The 5,119-nt window shown below is 56.2% G+C and overlaps 1 long non-coding RNA gene across 1 annotated transcript; it reads left to right on the top strand.

The window, feature by feature from the left end:
* The first annotated feature begins 316 nt into the window (after window positions 1-316).
* On the top strand, window positions 317-1,842 carry LOC135330567 (uncharacterized). Its single transcript, XR_010392541.1, has 2 exons — window positions 317-450; window positions 1,429-1,842. It is a non-coding gene; the product is annotated as an uncharacterized LOC135330567 (long non-coding RNA).
* Window positions 1,843-5,119: the final 3,277 nt, after the last annotated feature.

Genomic DNA, 5,119 nt, shown 5'->3' with positions numbered 1-5,119 from the left:
CCTGCTAGAGATTTTGTGGAGAGGTGTTGTTCCCAGACACTGGAGGAAGGAAGAGGGAGAAGTGGTAGCAGTAGCGGGGACACCTGTTCATAGAAGAAATACCACTGTCCAACGAGAAGCAGGGACTGCAGAGGAAGGTGTGAAACCCCAGTGAGGCAAGCACGCTGCACTCACAAAAGGCCCAGCAGAGGTGTGCAGAAGAGCAGGCATGTCTAGCTGGGGAGGCAAAGACACTGGTGGAGGAGAGAAAACCGCAGCAGGGGCATTTCAGGCATGCTGAGAGAATGTGCTTCCTTTCTTGTTCCCTTGGCAGTGTCATTTCCAGCAGCTCCACTCCCTCAAGGCTGGGAGGTGTTTTTTGACTCTCTCTCTAACACACAACCCCCGGGGTCAGGCTCAGCATGCACCCTGAGTATCTCATCCTCGCTGCCTTCCTGTGGCAACCACTGGGTAAGCACCGACTTTTACTTGAGGCTTAGTTCCTCTTTTCTATGGGAAACCCTAGCCCCCCTCTCCACCTCCCTGCCCTCCCCTCCCCCCCCCATATCTCTGCAGGGAGGTGGTCTTGCATAAAGGGACAATGCTGGGAAATGTTGGCTCATGTGTGCTTTCACATGAATAGTCTCAGGACACTATTACTGTTGGAAAAAAAAGGGGAAGACAGAGAGAGGAGAAACCTGCCCTGCTCCCTGTGAACCACCGTCTCCCCATTTCCTTCCCGCAGCCATCCATCTCTGTCTGCTTCTCTCTTCTGACCCACCTGGGACCAATGTTTCACAAATGTCCTGTTGTGGGAGCTCTTAGTTGTCCTGCAGTCCCCACTTTCTGTCTTTGCAATGCCAAAAAGGTGACCTTATGAAGACTGCTACAGGGCCTGGCATGACATTATTAGCTTGTCCCAGTCTGTCTGCCAGCTGGCACAGCCCTGACCACGCATTTCCTCCTGCATGTCATTGCTGCTGGGGCTTCCTTTTCCCTCCTTTGAGCCTTGGTTTCCATGCACTCAGGGACACAGGAACCATCGGAGATGACAGGGTTTTGGAAGGAGGATGTAACTTTCTCCCAGCAGCTCCCTGGGCCCCTGCCCAGACTGAAGGTGTCCTGGTGCCAGCACGTAAGGGCCAGGCCTGACAGGATGTTCCCTGGGACTCTGGGCAGCAGGAGAGCAGGGAGCAAGGGCACAGCAGAGCTGTGCTCCGGGGGCATCCTGGCAGGAGGGCATGGGATTCTCACGGTGCGAGAGGTACACGGAGCCAAGAACTGGGTGCTCCTGTGCCAAACCACTCACCAACTTGCTGTTGCCAGCTGTGGGGCTCCTGTTGCAGAGCAAGGGAGAAGGAGCCTTCTGCCCTGAGGCTTTGGCATCCTGTCATGCTTTTCATCCTGAAGGCTTTCCCCACATGCTCACTAACTGTCACTTTCTTCCAGGTGCCATGGGCCAGACCACTGTCACCCAGCAAGAGGGACCAGTCCCGGTGGAGGAGAGGGGCACCTTCCACACCACCTGCACATACCAGACCTCGAACTTTTATGGCTTGTCTTGGTACCAACAGAAGGAAGACCGAGCCCTGCAAGCTGGTCTCATCTCAGGCGGCAGCTGGCCTCAAGCAGAGTGGCTGATTCACCACAGTGCTGAACACCACTGGGTTCTGGAGGCCAAAGCCAGGAGTGAGGGATCATCTAAGCTCTGACTGTGGAATAGTACCTGCCACTGGTGGCTCCTGTAGGGGCTGAAAAGCCTCTTCCTTGTGGCAGTGCTTGTAGGTCTGTGAGGGACAAATGCTGGGAAAGCAGAGGTGTTTTCAGCCTGTGGAGATCAGGAACACGTCTGTGTACTCGTCAGCCTGCACTGAATGTCTTTGGGAGCTCCTCTGTGCTTGAGGACAGGCCTTGGTCAGGCCGGGTGTGCACAGCTGGGCATATTTTGCTGCCAGCTGAGGAGATGTGCAGGGAGTGTGTGGCAGGGTGAGGTGCAGAAAAGGGCTGTGACATTCCCCCCCCACCCCATGCATGTCAGGAGGTTTCCTATGGAGGGGCCATTTTTCACTCACTGCTGAGTTGTTCCTCAGATCTGCTGTGGCACTTGTGGCCTGAGCTCTGAGCATCCCCAGGCAGGAACTGCCACTCTACAGTGCCCTCTGCCTGTGGAGGGGCAAGAGCCTTCTTGTTTCTCTGCTGGGGCCCCTTGTTCCTTCTGTGCCCTTCCTTTCCTTTCCCCCAGGCACTTCCCAGACACTCTCTCTTGCCCGTCAGCTGATGTCCCTTAGACGTCATCTCCTTTCCTTTGGTGAGACCTCCATCTCCCCTCTCTCTTGCTGCATGCCCTGGTTTTCAGCCTCCCCAGCTCACCTGTGAAGCAAGGCAGATGAGCTGGATCAAGCATAGCCAAAACATCCTGTCTGCATGATGCAGCAGCCACAGGACAGTAGAACCCACAGCACAAGTTCATCCAGGGCCTCCCGTCCTACTTTGGAGAGGGTTTGATGGCTGGCCTGTGTCTGGGGATGTCCTCAAGAATGTGAGCAACGCTCACTCCGGTGCCCTCCAACCTTGCTGTCCTTGGAGCCCTTCCTCCAGGGCTTCCCCCAAGCCCTCCCCCATTTGTTCTCTGCTGGGACCAGTCTGCATGGCTCAAGTCAAGCTCCACTGTGCTCTTGTGATCTTCTGAGAGGTTACATGGAGGTCTGGGACCAGCCCCAGCTCTTGTGCAGGGAGCAGTGCCACGGTGACATGCTTCCATGGCCACAGAGAGTTGTGTGTCAGGCACAAACTGGACTCCCTACAGGCTGCAAACACTGAGGCTGGGAGGTCAGAAATGAGCCTGACAACACAGACTTCTCACTCCTCTGTTGGGCTTTGAGGAAGAAAAGGGCGTATACATTCAAAGAGCTCTCTACACAGAAAGCTCTCCTCATTCCCCAGGTTCAGCTTCAGTAAAACACCTATCCTCCCCCCTCCCTAGTCTCCTCTTCCCTTGTTTCCGAGGTGGATTACACTTATTCTGATGCAGTTGCTCTGGTGAGGTGAGAGTAGTGTAGGCGGTTGGGCTCACATGCGTGACGGTTCCGTTGTGCTACTCTTTGCTTCCTTGTTTTCCCTGCTGCACATTGCTTCTTCACTTTTTCCTGCTGCTCTAGCTTTTAGTGCACTGTTCCAGCATGAGTTACCCACAGGTCACAGAGTTCAAATTAATGTAAAAAACATAACTCACCTGTCAGATTGTCTGTGCTGCTTCCTGGAATTACCTGCTGACAGCAATGTTGGGTCATGCTGAGATATGCACCCTGCAGACCGAGGAGGAGATGCGTGGCCATGTGCTGGGGTCTGAAGGACCTGCTCACTCCAGGGCCCTCCAACCTCACCGTCCTTGGAGCCCTTCTCCTACCTTTCCTCCAGGGCTTCCCCCAAGCCCTCCCGCATTTGTTCTCCGGTGGGACCAGTCTGCATGGCTCAAGTCAAGAGCTCAATGGGAAAGCAGACGACCAGGCAGATGTGGGCACCAGCCCCTGCCAGGAGAAGGGCTGGGCCCCGGGAGAGCTGCTTCACGGTCCTGCAGAAGAGCTGCAAAGGTGTGGGCATCCACTGCTGTCCTGTGGCTTTGCTGGCTGAGAAGGGTTGGGGCTGTGTTGGGGGAATGAGGACCCTGGTGTGTGGCCCAGGCAGGCTGATTTCAACATCAGTCTGCAATTCCCTTCAGCCCAGCACATCTGCAGAGCAGCTGGACTGTGCAGGGCTGTGTGTGAGGTGTGGGGGAGGATATGGGACCTGCACTTGCTACCCGTGCCCTTGGGTGCAGGACACGCCCTCTCATTCTGGTGATGGGTGAGAGAGTGAGGAGGTCCTGGGCTGTGGCCAAGGCTATTACTCCCCCCATCTCCACCTTTGCCATCCTTCAGGACCATCATCTCTGTGAGCCTCCTCCACCAGCCCAGCCTCAGCCAGAGCAAGAGGAAACCCCTTCCCCAAGGGTTTGTGGGGCTGCTCCCTTGCCAGGGCCTGCTACAGTCCTGAGCTGCTCATTCAGGGACAGCAGTGGTGAGGCTCCCTATCTGCAGGACATGTTCCATGGCCACTGGGGTGTTTCTGGGTAGAGATTCAGTGAGAGTGATTCACTGATGGCTACTGGCTCTGCAGTAGCTGGGGGTGTCTTTGTCAGCTCCACGGGACAGTGCCTGACAGGGGTCCCTTGCAGTGTGTCTGCCCCTCCCATTACTCTGGGAAAGGGGTCCCCACCTCCCTTGGCTGCAATGCCTTTCCCTGTGCAGCTTGAGATACTGTCCACAGAGGGGAACATCACACAGACACCCAGGCTTGGATGCAGCAGAACTTTAATGAGTCTAAAGAGGGAAAGGTGGTTGCTCTGAGCTTAGGTCCCCAGTGCAGCCAGCACCAGGAGCAGCCAAGAATGTGCGTCCCTTGACCATGGCAGAGTTTTCTCTGGGTGTGTGTCTGTGGATCCCACAGAAGGCTAGGAGGCAGCAGGTCCCCCCTTGGCTGGCCTTAGTGGGTGCCATGGCCAGTGGAGCAGAAGACAACAAAGGAAGGGGCGAGAGTGGAAGACAGGCAAGTCAGCCATTGGCTGTGTTTTCAGGGAGGCCAGGCTAGCCCCTTTCCTGCCCTGCTTTTGCAAGGGGAGCCCTGGATTCTCAGCCTCTGTGAAATCAGTGGCCTGCATCAGCTTCTGAATTCCTTCTCTGGTGCCACTGGCTTTAGCAGGGGAGACACCTTGTGCCACAGCAGCGGCTAGAAATGCTGGAGAGGTCACAGGACCCAGAGGGGATGGGGACTGCCAATGGCAGCAGAGGTGGAGGATCCCACTGTGGTACTCTGTGGGAAGGAGCTGAGGATGGGTCTGGGCAGGACAACCACCATGGGAATGCCATGGTCAATGACCATGGTGGAGTTCCTGCACTGCCTGACACAGGGCTCCTTGCAGCTGTTGGCCAGTGGGGTGGGGCCACAGGCCAGTGTCAGCTGGCCTTTGTAACTTCGTGACAGGGGACTACTGGCAGCTTTCAGGCTTGGGAGAGCAGAGTGCAGCTCACCATCCCTCCTGCCATGGCCTCAGCTCAGCTGTGAGGCCCTGAAGTCCGTGGGAGTGGAGGGCTGTGAATGGGAG

The sequence above is a fragment of the Dromaius novaehollandiae genome, chromosome 22 (genome assembly GCF_036370855.1).
Source record: "Dromaius novaehollandiae isolate bDroNov1 chromosome 22, bDroNov1.hap1, whole genome shotgun sequence".
Classification (NCBI taxonomy): domain Eukaryota; kingdom Metazoa; phylum Chordata; class Aves; order Casuariiformes; family Dromaiidae; genus Dromaius; species Dromaius novaehollandiae.
Note: the sequence above shows the minus strand (reverse complement) of the source record. Positions and strands in the feature narration are given on the sequence as shown.